A 17271-nucleotide genomic window follows, 5' to 3' on the forward strand; every position below is an offset into this window, starting at 1 on the left:
TACTACACAATGGCGTCAAGCAGATGCTAGCCCACGTAACAAATCATAAATGCAGTTCATGCTATGAGGTATAAGAAAGAATGCACATTAGTAATGTCATCGTCACGCAACCAAAAGCCGTGAAAAGCCATCTATCATTCAAAAAATAAATAAACCAGTCTTGCTATTTTCAAAAGCTCTCGTATTTCTTTCTTCACAACGAAACAGTAAGCTATTGAAGTGAATCAACCATGAACATAGCCCAACATATGAACACAGCCCAACATAAACGAGGAGTAACAAAAACTACTTACTGTTTGATGTTGGGTTCTAAAATCCAACAAAAGGAAGTTTTCTAGTAGAACGCAAAAACAGGAGTGTGCCATAGATTCATGGAGAATTTAAACAGAAATTACAAGACCTATGAAACAGGCAGTCAGATAGAAAGCAAATGAAGGTATGTTGTAGAAGGCAGTCATAGACATTGTGGACCTGAATATCCATGCATAGTGATGAGCAAGGCATTACTGCAGGGTGAGCTCGGCATCTAATTTGTAACGACAAGAGAGAGTGTGTCAATCATCATAGATGCTGAGGCTGTGTTCTCCATGATAGCTACTACCCAATCATCTCTTTGACCCAACAATTGAGATTCAAATGCACAGTGGCAAGTTCATCTTCATAATAGCAGATTAGTACGGTCGCACCCATTAAGTCAAACCATTAACTGAGAATGAACCAGCCTTTGTAAGTAGGCGCTTCGATGTCCTTGTTGGCACCAAGGCGAGCTGAGAGTTGCCAAAAGCATTAACTGCACATTCTTTCTGAATCATTGATTTCAGGAGTTCCGGTGGCAATGTTTAGGACTAACAAGGAATGAGATGGATCAGTCCGCTATTAATTGACTTGGTTTATAGATGTAAGCAGAGTTTGTCTAATTAAATCTGTACAAAAACTTGAAACTTTGAACTTGTGAAGAAGAACACTGGAAAGCAAGTTATCTTGACAACTCGAATAAGAACATATGACCTTAAAATGAGTCACGAGGCTTGTACTTATTGTCAATTTCATGTATATCCATTAAGGAGCTGTCTCCAACTGCAATATCCTCCAATTCACTGATGGCTTCTATTTGGTTAAGCTGCATATCAACGCCTCCATCCTCAGAGCTGCCATCTAGAAAATCATTATCTTCCATATCTTATGAGTCCATAAAAGTTTCTATCTTTTTCTTCCTCCCCGTATAACTAATAAGACTTAGGACTTTTTCCTTCCAAATAACGAGCGGACATTTCCGAATCAACTCTGCACCTTCATAAGCTCCTCTGAAGAACACACTAAACCTCTTTCCCCTCTCAGAGATAGAAAACGCCATAATGCTTCAACAAGAGTCTCATCAGCTTCTAAGGCATCACAAATTCTTGTCGAAAGTGCGCGAGGTGATTGGTTATCAACCTATTTTCCATTGTGAAGCTAAGTAACTCGTGCATTGCTGCAATGGATCTCTTATTGAATTCTTTCAATCCAGCTTGAAGGCCACATGCATAAGCATAAGGAGTCAAGTAAGACCTTTTCTGAAAGTGCTCAATCTTCCCTCCCTATCTACACACCTTCTTGTAACTGGGAGGAAACTTCAAGGGGAAAGATAGGGAAAGCAACCCTAGAGTATGAAAAGGCAAATTTTGATACCCCCAATATGTGCTTGTCCAACTCTGTGATAGCCCAAGCAGGATTCCGCTCTATGAGCTTGAGGTAATCAACTTCATCTGAAGATTTAACCACTTTGAAGTGCCGCAGATACTTGTGTACCCACTTGCTCCTAAAATCAGCTGGCAAACCAGACTCTCTTCCGAAATGAGCAATTTTGTCCAGAAGAAGCCATTTATCGACTCACATCGTCAACATCCTAGTCACGTATTCAATAGCCGTGCCAGAATGTCCCCTAATCGATCTCTCCTCTTCCTCTAACGAGTCTTCAGCTTCTTTAGTTAATTCCAAACCACAATACCCCCTTCTGATCCTTATACGACTCAAAATAGTTTTGGTGACTTTCGAATAAAATCCACTATACCGTTTGCTTGGCTATAGATCCAGCGATCACACATGGATTATCATCTCGGGTTCCTTTTTCAACATTTCCATCAAAACCAACACCTTTGACACCACTTTTGCTTCTCAGTGGCAATTTCGAGATCATGGACCCTCTTGTCCTTATTCCTATCTTGCACTCTCTTGCTGGTGGTCATGAATCTACGCTGTGACCAGTTAAGTAAAATCTCGCCAAACTCAAGTTTCCTCTCAGGGTAGGCGAATGCACTGGTGAGGTGACAAAGCAACCAAACTCTCTTGCGGAACTTCATTCATTCGAGAAAGCCACTGTTTTACCAATGATTTGAAGACGGGTCATCTCAAGATGGTAATGCATCGCTCTAAATTCAAGAAACAAGCCCAACAAAAGCAAATGTCTCTCACTCGGGGCAAACATCAAACGGCTTACGTGCAATGGAACAAGGAACAACAAGAGCCCAAGACAAAACATTCAAGAAGATCGCCGTAAATGCGCGATTACCAACTCTCTCGGATCACTCGATGAGCATCAATCTCGACTTCGACGGAAGCTGGTTGGGATTTCAAGCGGGGTTTGTGCAGAGAACGAAGAAGAAGAATAAGAAGAAGAAGAAGCGGGGCGCGAAGAAGAGGGAATGGGCGGTAGAAACGGAACGGATTGTCGTTTTGGTTTTTGCGTTTCTCGTCATGGGAGAGAAGATATTTTGATTTAAATAATTAAAAGAGCTTGAGGGTCTTATAAATGGTGATATTCTTATGCTTTTAATATATATATAATTGAGGCATTTGAGATTACATCAAAAATCCGATTAAAAACATTATTTAATTTTAGTAAAAAAAATCGAACCATATTGAAACCAAACATTGTATCTCGTATTTTGTAGATAGTCGAACGTCTTCTCTGATTATACATACATTCAAATACTTACGTAAAAGACCAACTTTTTTAGGAAAAATATAAGGAAATATATGTTGAAAATGTTCTATATTTTAAGTATGATTTGCCTATTTTGTAAGTTGGAGTTGAACCACAAATCAACTTTTAGACATTAAATGTGCTCCATGTTCGTTACACATGCTTCATGTTCATCACCTTTTATTGAATCACTGAGTTACAAATTCTAGAATGTGTGCCCAAATTAGTCAAAAGCAAGTTCTTAGCAAGTCATTTCGGATAACTCAATTATTAATTGATATTTTTCTAATTCTGTGAGTAATAAGCGTGGAGTTTAAACATAATGCCACTAAATCAAGTATTGACCACGATATGTGTGACATCTTGAAATTCAATCCCGTTTCGATAAAATGAAATGTGCATATCGTCGGCGTGCTTATAGTCCTTTTTCTCGAGCTGATCACTCACGAGTTAACTAACTTATTGGATGAAGCCGTCCGGTCGATTTTAACCATGAAATTTGATTCGGTTTTGGGAATTGAATATCCGAGCATGTCACAATTCATTTTTATGACCATCTCATCGTCTATTAATTTATTATCGAGTCCGAAATCTCAAGAAAGAAATTATCGGAGGAAAAATCGAAGACCGAAAAGAAATTAGAAAGGGAAATGGAAAGAGAAAAGAAAATTTAGAATATAATTATTCTTTTCTTTTCTCTCTCTCTTTCTCTCTCCTTTCACTCGCCCATCGTGCGGACAGCACCCCCACCGACCTCTCTCTCTCTCTCTTTCAATCCTTATCCCTTCTCTCTCTCTTCTCTCTCTTCTTCCCCACCCCACATGATTGAAACCCCTCTTCTTCCTCTCTTCTTCGTGCGACCCAGCTGAACAGAAACAAAAGCAGCTCGCTTGGGATCAGAGCAGCCGCCGTCGCCGCCCAAGCTCAGCCGCTCGCCGGTCGTCCTTCCCCGCACGACGCCACGCGTTCAGCTGCTTGCCCTTTGCGCCGTGCCGCCCGCCCCGCCGCTGTCCAACCCCTGTTTAGCAACCACCGGACCGTCGTCTAGCTCCGATTAGCCGTCGTGTAGCCTCTCTGGAGCTCCACCCATCTTTCCCGACCCCTTGCCGCCCCCATCCCTCTCTCTTTCTCTTTGTTTTGCAGCGATCCAGCAACCCCGTCATGTGGGTATCCGGCAGCCTTCGGGCCCGCTTTTGGGCTGTTTCCGGGCCCCGAACCCGAGCCGTGCTTTGGGAAGAATCGTCCCTCGCATCGACCCCGTTGGATTGATCGGATTTGCGCGCGATTTGGTGAGTAATCTCACTAATCCCGGATTAGTTGGCTAATTATGCTTAAGGTTGGTTTAGTTTTAATTAATTATGTTTAGGTTGTTAGATTATAATAAATTAGCAATTATTAGTCAATTGTGATGTGATTTAGATAAATTGACTGCGCCATTAGCAAGTAGATGTGGTCTATTATTTATTGGAAGTATCTCAGAAATTTTCCGACCCCTAATCGGGCTTCAATTTGGCGATTCGGGCTTAAGTGGGATTTTTGGCATTTAAATATTATTTTTCGGAATTAAATTAATTAATTATTTATTTTCTGAAAATTCATATGGGGGGCCAGTGACCGGAATATTATGCTGATGATTGTGGTGAAGTTCATTTATTTAATCGGGCTTTATTTTGAGCTAAATTGAATTTTTAATATTAATTATTTAATTTTCGAAATTAATTAATTATTTATTTATTTCCTGAAAATTCAACTAGGATGGTCCGTGACCGGAAATTTATGCTGGTAATCATGGTGCAGTCCGTTTATTTAAGTGGGCCTTATTTTTGGCTAAACAGAATTTTTAATATTTAATAATTAATTTTCGAAATTATTTATTTTTATTTTTTTTTGTAAATCAAGATTTTGATGGCCGGCGACCGAAATCTCGTGCTGATTGTTGTGGCACAGTCCGTTTATTTAATTGAGCTCCACGTTGCATGGAATTAAATAAATTGTGATATTTTAGAGATTTATCCTAAATTGATTGGAATTGATTGAGATTGAATTATGGATTGGTAAATGGCGTGGTTAAATTGTGCAATTGAGTGTTAAATTATGCAAATTGAGTGATGATTGGAATTTTGGTATTTAATTCCAAAATTTGTGGATTTTGATATTTATTTAGAAAAACCCGGGTGTCGGGTTTTAACACCGAAAATAGATTTTAAGTACTATATCAAATAATGGGGTTTGAAAAAGATAGGTATCAGTCTTCTGGTTTGAATTGACCGTGTACCCACACACGACTATTTTCGGGATGTTTTTAATACGAAGAAAATAGGCCAGGATCACTATTTTAATGGAGGCATTTGAGTGCAATGCACAGTGTCCTAGGCCAAGATTGATTGGTCGTGTGTTGGTTAAGAGAAACCATCCTGGGCTGTTAAGTCGGATGTTACCCATTCATTGGGACTCGGGTCGCAGTAGATTCTAGACCTACGCCCCTTCGGGGAAGCCGTCTAATTGAGAGACGTCGATGTGCTCATGGTGGGAGACGAAGCCTGGCTATGCCAGAAGACACCGAACTTGTGAGTATGTTGTATTCGGGTCACAGTAGATTCTGGACCTACGCCCCTTCGGGGAAGTTGTCTCTGAGAGAGACGTAACCGTGCTCAATGGGGTGAGACGACGCCGGGCAATGCCAGAAGACCGCCAATAGAGTTGGCCATACCCTTGAGGGGTGTAATTAACAATTGGAACGCATGATGGTTGAGTTTGATGCGCCGGATTATGAGACAAAATTGTGTGACATGGTATGGGACGTGTCATAACGATTTGGCCATATAATCTGGACCCTTGTGATATATTGAGTTGAGTGATGCGTTTCAATTGCTGGATGTATCGATTCTATACATATGTATGTGAATTGTACTGACTTGCAGGTGGAATCTGAGGCCAAGATAAGTCCTCTGCCCTGTGCTTGTTTAGGCAGCCTATAGTATAATGGTTAACTAATCGGGGCTTAGTGGGGTAGAACTCGCTGAGACGTAGTCTCATCCCAGTTTGGGGAAAACATTTCAGGACTCCGTTGAGGAGTTGAGGAGGAGGAGCCTGAGAAGGAGAACTCGAAGGCGAACTTGAGGAAAAAGGATTTTTGGAAGAAGAAGATAATTCCGAATGGGGTCTTGAGTACGACCTAGATGGATTGAGATTCCCTCTTCTTTTGTGAACTTCAATTGATGTGAATAGAGTTTAGAGTAAAAAGTTGTGAAGTTCTCTGGTTTGTGTTTTGTATATATAAGTTTCAATATGAGAAATATGGCCCTGCTGTTCTGTCCCATTGTTTTATTGTCTAGGGATTTTAACTACTTCCGCATGTGCTTAAATAATGAAAGGGTCGGCGATACATAGTCCTGGGATATCACATTATAAAATCGACCAAGAGTAGAAGGATGTGTGCGTGCCCGAGGATCAAGGCGTGACATCCCCTTTTTTGTGGTATCAGAGCAAGGTTAGGTATTGGAGTGATAAGGAGCGATGACCATGGGATAGTTAGTAGGAAGGGCCTTTAAATTCATGCTGGTGCATGTCTGTTTTAGCTGAATGCTAGAATTGTTTGTTGTGTGTGGATCGCTCACCTTCTAATCCAGTGTGGATTTGGAAGATGGGTTTCAGTGTAAAGACTGAACCATGAGCGAGCAGGAGTTGAGGACTCCTGGTAAGAGGACAATGTCCTCTGTGACTCTGGAGAATGCACTGACAAAGGTCGGTACCCGAGGTGGTTGTGGCAGAGTGTTGACTCTGGCCAGTTCGAGTGTAAGAGTACCACCACAGGTTGGTACTAGTGTAGCAGCGTCGAATGATCCTAAGTTCGATAGGATCGTTCTGATGCTAGTGTTCCTTGGAAATTGAATGAGCCAGCAAGCTCAGGATCAAGCCACTGTTGTTGTCGCTATCTCTACCGCTGTTGTCGCCTCACCTGCTGAGATTCAGAGTGGAGATGTGATCTAGGAGCGAGTCATTGCATTCGAGCCGAGGTATAGATCTAGTTCGGGCAGAAATGGAAATCGGTCAGGGAAAAGACCGAGGTCGAGAGAAAAGCATTCTATTCCACTCACAAGGAAGTATGGATAAATCCAGTGTCTGAGTATGACGAGAACCTGTTGTGATGATGACCAGCATGGCCATCAGGTGAAGGACTGTCAGTGGAAGTCTAAGGTAGCATAGACATCGCTACTGTGGCCAGGAAGGAATGGGAGTAGAATGGACCTTGCACCGATCAGAGAAAGAATGTGTTGGAAGTGATTTTATCAGAGCAGCGTAGCAAAGTTTTGTGCTGAGTTGGTAGAACTTAAATTGTTGAAGTAAAAGTAAAAGAGAGGGAATCACTAGCAATAGTTGTGCTTGACTAGTTGCTGAGGTGTGAGTTTGATGCCACATGAGTAGTGTGGGCTCATGGAGCATCTAGTGATAATGAATCACGATCATGGAGTAAGCCAGTTTAGTCCATTAGCATGTGAAAGTGTCGAGGTTATTGGGAGTCGAAAAGAATCTTCGATTCCATTAATCTTGCTGGCTGAAGGCAACTTGTTTATTAGACGGAGGTTACCAAGGTTGCTTGCGCGATTGTCTTGGGTAGGACAGATTGGAGAACTAGAGATGGAGAACATCTCAGTGGTCTACAAAATTCTAGATGTGTTGTCACTAGAACTACCAGACCGTCGTCAAAGAAAGAGATAGAAAGTGCAATCGAGCTAGCACCAGGATAGAGCCACTCTCGAAGGCTTCTCACCAGTTGTTGTTGTTGTCTAAATGGGTAGAATTGAAGATGCAAATGTGAAGATTGATGAATGAGGAATTCATCCATATCAGTGCATCATTTTGGGGAAACATCAGTTTTGTTTGTGAGAAAAGAAAGATGGTTTGTTGCAAGTATGCATCGACCATCATCAACTCAATTAGGTGACGATCAAGGACAAGCATCCATTGTAAAAAGATCGGCGAATTGGGTGACCAGACATCAAGAGTGTCGATGTTTTCAACGATCAACTTGAGAACAGGATGTTGTCAGTTGTGAACCACGAAAGACAGATGTTCATACTTGATATGGTCTTTATGAGAGTATTGTAAGATCGTTTGGCTTGGTGAACACTCCAGTTGCTGTCATGGATTTGACAAACAAAGTGTTCAAGGAATATCTGGACCAATTTGTGATCGTGTTCATTGATGACATCTTGGTCTATTCGAGAAGTAATGAAGAGCATGAGAATCATCTGAGAGTAGTACTTCAGACCTTAAGAACTCATCAGCTGTATGCTAAGTTTACCAAATGCGAGTTTTGGTTAACTCATGTTGCGTTCTTAGGTCATGTGATTTCCGGAGAAGGAATCTTCATCAACCCGAGCAAGATAGAAGCCATGATCAAGTGGCCGAGACCAACAACAGTGATAGAGATCAGAAGTTTTCTGGGGTTAGCAGGTTATTACGGCACGAGTTTGTGGAAGGGTTCTCATCGATAGCGTCGCCTCTGACAAAGCTCCTAAAGAAAGAAGAGAAATTTGTATGGTCAGACAAGTGCGAGCGTAGTTTCCAAGAGCTGAAGGAAAAGCTGACTACCACACCTGTGCTGACGATTCCATCTGGTCTTGGAGGATTCGAGATCTATAGTGATGCGTCATTCAGGGGATTGGGTTGCGTGCTGATGCAACATGGCAGAGTTGTTGCATACGCTTCCCGGCAGTTGAGATCTCGTAAATTGAATTATCCGACGCATGACTTAGAACTCGTAGCCATCATATTTGCATTGAAGATTTGGAGGCACTACTTGTACGGAGAAAAGTTTCAGATCTTCACGGACCATCAGAGTCTCAAGTATTTATTCTCTCAAAAAGAGTTGAACATGAGACAGTGACGATGGATGGAATTGTTGAAGGATTATGACTGTGATATTCTATATCACCCGGGAAAGGCGAATAAGGTTGCCAATGCATTGAGTCGGAAGTCTTCAGTGGCACGGATCTTAGTTAAGGAGTGGAATTTAATCGAGAGAACTCGAGATTCGGAATTCAAATTTGAGGTAGGCCACCTTTCAAGTCTTATGGCCACCCTCAGAATTGAACCGGATGTCCAAGTCAGAATCAAAGAACTCCAACCGACAGATCCGGATGTACAGAGAATTCTTCAAGAGGATACTGATAAAAGAAAGGCTAATTTTCAAGTTTCTGATGATGGGGTACTGAGGCTTCGTGAACGTTTGCTTGCACCTGGATTTTGAGCTTAGAGAATAAATTTTATCTGAGGCACATCGTAGCACTTATAGCATTCATCCTTGAAGCACTAAAATGTATCGAACTGTGTCAACACTACTGGTGGTCAGGTATGAAGGCAGACATCACCAAGCATGTGGCCAAGTGTTTGACTTGTTAGCAAGTAAAAGTCCAGCACTACAAGCCGGGAGGACTTCTGCAACCTCTCGCGATCCCCAGTGGAAATGGGAGCATATCACGATGGACTTCGTGATTTGGACTACCAAGGAGTCGAGGGGAATGATTCGATTTGGGTAGTAGTTGACGGTGACAAAGTCGGCTCACTTCATTGCGGTTCGAAAGGACTTGAGTCTGGATAGACACGCAGACCTGTATGTGCGTCAAGTGGTTCGAATGCATGGAGTATCGGTTACGATAACATCCAATAGAGAACCGAGGTTTACAGCTGCTTTTTGGAAGAGCTTGCAGAGTGCTTTAGGTACAAAGCTTCAGTACAGTACGGCGTATCATCCTTAGACGGATGGCCAGTCTGAAAGGACAATTCAGACTCTTGAAGACATGCTGAGAGCGTGTGTAATAGACTTCAAAGGAAGTTGGGAAGATTAGCTTCATCTGGTGGAATTCGCCTACAACAACAGTTATCAGCAGAGCATCAAGATGGCTCCATTTGAAGTGTTGTATGGCAGAGCGTGCAGAACTCCAGTGTGTTGGGATGAAGTCGGAGAAAGGAAGATAACAGGCCCAGAGTTGGTTCAGCAATCGGTAGATGCCGTGGCAGTGATCAGAGACAGATTTAAGACAGCGCAGAGAAGGCAGAAAAGTTATGCAGATAAGCGTCGAAGGTCTTTGGAATTCCAAGTTGGTGATCACGTTTTTCTGAAAGTGTCACCAATGAGGGGAACTTCGCGCTTTAGTAAGAAAGGCAAGCTGAGTCCGAGGTACGTAGGTCCGTTTGAGATTCTTGAAAGAATCGGAAACCTAGCGTATCGTCTTGCGTTGCCGCCAAGATTGGCGCAAGTGCATGACGTCTTTCACGTGTCGATGTTAAGGAAGTACGAGCCTGACCCGACCCACGTGCTCAATTTCGAGAAATTGGACGTGGATGACCGTGTATTATACGTGGAAAGCCCGGTTCAGATTATCGATCGCAAAGAGCAAGTTCTGCGTACAAAGACCATTCCGTTGGTCAAAGTGGTCTAGCAACACCATGGCACTAAAGGAGCAACTTGGGAGACGAAGAATCGATGAGACAGTGGTACCCCCGCCTTTTTTATCAAAGTGTGTAATGGTTTAAATTTCAAGGACAAAATTTTTATAAGAGGGGAAGAGTTGTGACATCCTGAAATTCAATCCCGTTTCGATAAAATGAAATGTGCATATCGTCGGCATGCTTATGATCCTTTTTCTCTGAGCTAATCACTCACGAGTTAACTAACCTATTGGGTGAAGCCGTCAAGGGATATATCTGCGGTAAAATCCTAAAAGTTACCTAATTTGTTGGATTGGACTAAAATCGCGTCCGGTCAATTTTAACCATGAAATTTGATTCAGTTTTGGGAATTGAATATCCGAGCATGTCACAATTCATTTTTAGGACCATCTCATCGTCTATTAATTTATTATCGAGTTCGAAATTTCAAGAAAGAAATTATCGGAGGAAAAATCGAAGACCGAAAGAAATTAGAAAGGGAAATGGAAAGAGAAAAGAAAATTTAGAATATAATTATTCTTTTCTTTTTCTCTCTCTCTCTTCCTTTTCTCTCTCTTCTTTCTCTCTCCTTTACTCGCCCATCGTGCGGACAGCACCCCCACCGACCTCTCTCTTTCTCTCTCTTTCAATCCTTATCCCTTCTCTCTCTCTTCTCTCTCTTCTTCCCCACCCCACGTGATAGAAACCCCTCTTCTTCCTCTCTTCTTCGTGCGACCCAGCTGAACGAAACGGAAGCAGCTCGCTTGGGATCAGAGCAGCCGCCGTCGTCGCCCAAGCTCAGTCGCTCACCGGTCGTCCTTCCCCACGCGACGCCACGCGTTCAGCTGCTTGCCCCTTGCGCCGTGCGCTGTCTGCCCCCGTCCAGCAAAGCTGCCGCCTCTGCCTCGCCGCTGTCCAACCCCTGTTCAGCCACCACCGGACCGCCGTCCAGCTCCGATCGGCCGTCGTGCAGCCTCTCCGGAGCTTCGCCCATCTTTCCTGACCCCTTGCCGCCCCCATCCCTCTCTCTTTCTCTTTGTTTTGCAGCGATCCAGCAACCCCGTCGTGTGGGTATCCAGCCAGCTTCGGGCCCGCTTTTGGGCCGTTTCCGGGCCCCGAACCCGAGCCGTGCTTCGGGAATAATCGTCCCTCGCGTCGCCCCCGTTGGAGTGATCCGATTTGCGTGCGATTTGGTGAGTAATCTCACTAATCCCGGATTAGTTGGCTAATTATGCTTAAGGTTAGTTTAGTTTTAATTAATTATGTTTAGGTTGTTAGATTAGAATAAATTAGCAATTATTAGTCAATTGTGATGTGATTTAGATAAATTGACTGCGCCATTAGCAAGTAGACGTGGTCTACTATTTATTGGAAGTATCTCGGAAATTTTCCGACCCCTAATCGGGCTTCAATTTGGCGATTCAGGCCTAAGTGGGATTTTTGGCATTTAAATATTATTTTTCGGAATTTAATTAATTATTTATTTATTTTCCGAAAATTCATTCAGGATGGCCAGTGACCGGAATATTATGCTGATGACTGTGGTAAAGTCTGTTTATTTAATCGGGCTTTATTTTGGGCTAAATTGAATTTTTAATATTAATTATTTAATTTTCGAAATTATTTATTTATTTATTTATTTATTTCCTGAGAATTCAACTGGGATGGCCCGTGACCGGAAATTTATGCTGGTAATCATGGTGCAGTCCGTTTATTTAGTTGGGCCTTATTTTGAGCTAAACGGAATTTTTAATATTTAATAATTAATTATCGAAATTATTTATTTATTTATTTATTTTTCGTAAATCAAGATTTTGATGGCCAGCGACCAAAATCTCGTGCTGATTGTCGTGGCGCAGTCCGTTTATTTAATTGAGCTCCACGTTGCATGGAATTAAATAAATTGTGATATTTTAGAGATTTATCCTAAATTGATTGGAATTGATTGAGATTGAATTATGGATTGGTAAATGGCGTGGTTAAATTGTGCAATTGAGTGTTAAATTATGCAAATTGAGTGATGATTGGATTTTTGGTATTTAATTCCAAAATTTGTGGATTTTGATATTTATTTAGAAAAACCCGGGTGTCGGGTTTTAACACCGAAAATGGATTTTATGTACTATATCAAATAGTGGGGTTTGAAAAGATAGGTATCGGTCTTACGGTTTGAATTGACCGTGTACCCACACACGACTATTTTCGGGATGTTTTTAATACGAAGAAAATAGGCCAGGATCAGTATTTTAATGGAGGCATTTGAGTGCAATGCACAGTATCCTAGGCTGAGATTGATTGGTCGTGTGTTGGTTAAGAGAAACCATCCTGGGCTGTTAAGCCGGATGTTACCCATTCATTGGGACTCGGGTCGCAGTAGATTCTGGACCTACGCCCCTTCAGGGAAGCCGTCTAATTGAGAGACGTCGCCGTGCTCATGGTGGGAGACGAAGCCTGGCTATGCCAGAAGACACCGAACTTGTGAGTAGGTTGTATTCGGGTCGTAGTAGATTCTGGACCTACGCCCCTTCGGGGAAGTCGTTTATAAGAGAGACGTAACCGTGCTCAATGGGGTGAGACGACGCCTGGCAATGCCAGAAGACCGCCAATAGAGTTGGCCGTACCCTTGAGGGGTGTAATTAACAATTGGAACGCATGATGGTTGAGTTTGATGCGCCGGATTATGAGACAAAATTGTGTGACATGGTATGGGACGTGTCATAACGATTTGGCCCTATAATCTGGACCCTTGTGATTTATTGAGTTGAGTGATGCGTTTCAATTGCTGGATGTATCGATTCTATACATATGTATGTGAATTGTACTGACTTGCAGGTGGAATCTGAGGCCAAGGTAAGTCATTTTCCCTGTGCATGTTTAGGCAGCCTATAGTATAATGGTTTACTAATCGGGCCTTAGTAGGGTAGAACTCGCTGACACGTAGTCTCATCCCAGTTTGGGGAAAACATTTCAGGACTCCGTTGAGGAGTTGAGGAGGAGGAGTCTGAGAAGGAGAACTCGAAGGCGAACTTGAGGAAAAAGGATTTTTGGAAGAAGAAGATAATTCCGAAGGGGGTCTTGAGTACGACCCAGATGGATTGAGATTCCCTCTTCTTTTGTGAACTTCAATTGATGTGAATAGAGTTTAGAGTAAAAAGTTGTGAAGTGCTCTGGTTTGTGTTTTGTATAAAAGTTTGGTTATAAGTTTTAATATGAGAAATATGGCTCTGCTTTTCTATCACATTGTTTTATTGTCTGGGGACTTTAACTGCTTCCGCATGTGCTTAAATAATGAAAGAGTCAGCGATACATAGTCCTAGGATATCGCATTATAAAATCGACCAAGAGTAGAAGGATGTGTGCATGCCCGAGGATCGGGGCGTGACAATATGGATCGATTATTTTCCTTTTCTAAGAAGAGCTTACTTCAGTCCAATTTAAGAAAATTATAAGCCGAACAGGATTAAGATAAATATAAAACCAAGCTAAATAAAAAACTGAGTTATTTAATGCAAAAAAAAAAAAATCAAACCAATATTTCCCTCTCCCTCTTTAGGAGTGTATCTGATAAATTCTTAAAACAGATCTATTAAACCTCAGTCAAATCTCAGAATAACGAAACTCACTCAAATATCTTTTTCTTAAAAGAGAAAAAAATAATAATAAGCCGAGAGCCATTCCCCCCGCTTCCCGCCTCTCTGTATATATATAAGATTCCCTCCAATTACCGATCGTTTCCAAAATCTGCAAAAGAAAATTCGAGAGTTTCTCCTCCTGCGCAGAGCGAAATTCCATCGTCGTCGAAGATGCTTTTGTCTCTCAACTGAGTTTCACGAAGCTCCGCTTTATTTCACCTCATGTCCTTTTCTGCGGCACGATCGCCGGCAATGATGATTCTGAGTTTCGTCTCGTGTTCGCTCGTTGATGTTCAGAGCCGAAGAGCAGAAGATCGTGGAAAGAGAGGACGTCGACGACGGAGCAGAAGACCTGCTCGAAACGATCAACAAACGAACGTAAGTTACGGCAGAACAGAGTGTAGGCAACTCCTCTCTGTTCATCTGATCGCTTTAGTAATGAGTTTCAGTGCGTCCTTCGATTCTGAGATGATTATCGTGATTTTCTGATCCGTCTTCTGAAAGTTAAAATTAAGATGCGAATGGTTCGATGACGCTGTAGCCGTGATTATCATGATTTACATCTCGAGCTTTCTCTCGAACTTGCTGTGATTTCCTGCGCGTGCAGTAGTTCTCACTTTTCAGTTTTTGTCTTCTGACCATACGAGAGCAATTCCAGCCTTCCTTATGTTACGTGACCTTGGGATTGCACCATTGTACGTCTTCTTTTCCATGTATTCGTGACGTAGCTGGATTAATAATGAATGTCCCAAGCTTAATTCATCAATAAAGACTGTTGGAACGCTAGATTGTCATTGATCATTTAGGAAATGCTTTTGTCCTGACATTCTACATTCACCAGAAAACATAGAGTTTAACACGATGGTTAAGCTCGAGTCTTCATTGAAGGACGGTTCTGATGCGCTCAAATCCAGCAAAGTGAAGAATAATGTGGAGAGAATCGACTACTGGAAGCCAAGCCCTCGGTAAGCTTTTAGGCGGTAAAAGACTTTCTTTTGCAGACTGTGTCTTCTTCTCCATGCATTTCAACGAAAACAAATTTCACCGGTTTGGCAATGTTTACAGGTGGTATTGAAACTCCGGCAATTACGGAAGCATTTGGCGAACCTGGGTGAAAATCACAGTCCAACAACGTTACCTTTGATGAACTTTTAGTTGCTTTTGTTAATTAGCTTTCTCAGAAAAATGCTGCTGACGTCACTTCAGGTCTGGGAAAACACAGCTTGCATGTACCCCATGTGTTACTTCTCGGGTTGGTCTGAATTGGATATTAGGTTTCTGTCTTGAACTTCTGTTGCATTTGTTTTTTTTTTCTGATGAAAAATGCCAAATAGTAACATAATGATTGAATTTCTATCAAGTATAAAGATGTGGGTGATTTGGCATCATGATGTGTGTATTAGGTGATTCAGGAAGGATGGCACTCTCATTATGTAATTTGCAGTCAGTATACTGGAACGCATATACAGTGGCTCAAACCAAGCAGGAAAAAGGCCAAAGAGTTTGTACCATGTCATAACCGAGTAAAGGCCTTAATTATTGTCGGACTCCGACTTGGGTTGATCATTAGTCGAATGTGATGCTTGAAGGTACTCTACTTTATTTGCAAATCCTACAACAGTATTCACCCCTGTTTTCACTTATTCTTTATTAATGGTTTGTGGATTCCGTGGCCGTAAAATACTTTAAGCTGCCAACTCACATGAGAGGAGGAAATGGCAAGGTAGCTTATATCGACGCGGTAGGAACTTTGTATCCTATTATGATCTGTCTGTATTTTTCTTGACCTCGACAAAGATACTTGTGTTTCATAATCGTCGTCTGTCCATGTAAGCGCATGTGCACTTTCTTAACTTAGTACACCTGCAGTCTTAGATAATGTAAGCAATGCTTTCTATACTGGTGGCAACTCTTACTTTTCTGGCTAGTGTACTTGCTGTAATCTAGTCTTTCCATGAATTTGAAGATCATTTATGCCCATGCCTCTACTTCTGAGCATCAGTACAACTTGCTTCTTGGTTTGGCTGCCAAAATGTCTGAAGAACCATTCAAATTACTGGTAAGACACTGCTCGAGAATCAAACCCTACAGATTTTCTGAGGTGTGGATGGTTGACCTATGGTGAGTGCCTTTTTCAGATTGTGGATTGGTGATTGCTCTCTTCTGAGTGGATTTTACTGCAAGAGAACTTGCAGAGCCCCAGGTTGATCCTGAAACCATCAAATCATGCAAGTTGTTATTCTGCACCTTATCTGGTTTGACACTTGTGAATTCTGAATTGCAGCAAAAATTGGCACAAATGTCTCACGTTTAATTGAGATAGCCGAGGAATCTAAAGTGACAGTGTACATGACCAATCAAGGTACTGTATCACATCTCATTTCTCCCACGTAGTCCTGCATCCATTCAAAGTTGTTATTCAATTTAGCCCTTTGATGGTTGCACACTGACAAATAGCATTTTGGAGACTGCACTAAGCTCATACTGATTCTTGTAAATCTCAAGAACCAGGTATTTGGTGTAAACTGGTGATGCATACAGTAGCTTCAGTCCATGACATAGGAAAAGGATTTTATTATTTTTAAGACTTTGTCTTTGATTTATTTGTTTCGGTCGTAGCTGATCCAGGCGGAGGTGTGTTATCAGACCCAATGAAACCTGCAGGCGGGCATGTTCTGGCGCATGCAGCCACAATTAGGTTAATGTTTGGGAAAGTCAGAGGGGAGCAGCGTGTCTGCAAGGTGTTTGATCACCCAAACCTACCCGAAGCTGAAGCTAAGTCGATACTGAGTCTACATATAGATAGTTGGAGACCTGATTTAAGCATGGTGTTTACAGTATACTTGATGTTGTATGGAGATCCATGAACACGTTGAATACGCATTTTCTGCAGAGCAATTAAACGAAAAGGAGTGGATATGGAGAATTTTTTTAAGCAGGACTAGTAGGTTAGTTGTGCAGCCTGTGCTATGTAGACGGCACATCTATCAAAACCATCACTTATGTAAGAAATTTTAGTGAGAGCTCGTATGTCAATAGGGTGAGACTGAGATTTATTTTATTTGAACTTGACAAACACAAGTTTTTCAGATAACAACAGGGGGCATAACTGATGCGAAGGACTAAAGAGGTCTCTCCTACCAAGATGGCCAGGCGAAGTGTTTTTCTTTTTTTTTTTTTTTTTGGTTGATCTGCAGTATGGATAGCCACCTCTATCTTCCTTCATGTTAAGTTTGTATCGAC

At 41.9% G+C, this 17271-nt stretch overlaps 2 pseudogenes; one reads left to right on the forward strand and one right to left on the reverse strand.

Moving 5' to 3' along the window:
- Nucleotides 1–1009: 1009 nt before the first annotated feature.
- LOC120290825 lies at nt 1010–2339 on the reverse strand (annotated as a pseudogene).
- Nucleotides 2340–15624: 13285 nt separating this feature from the next.
- LOC104429265 lies at nt 15625–16963 on the forward strand (annotated as a pseudogene).
- The last annotated feature ends 308 nt before the right edge of the window (nt 16964–17271 follow it).

Source organism: Eucalyptus grandis, chromosome 2 (assembly GCF_016545825.1).
Source record: "Eucalyptus grandis isolate ANBG69807.140 chromosome 2, ASM1654582v1, whole genome shotgun sequence".
Taxonomy (NCBI): Eukaryota; Viridiplantae; Streptophyta; class Magnoliopsida; order Myrtales; family Myrtaceae; genus Eucalyptus; species Eucalyptus grandis.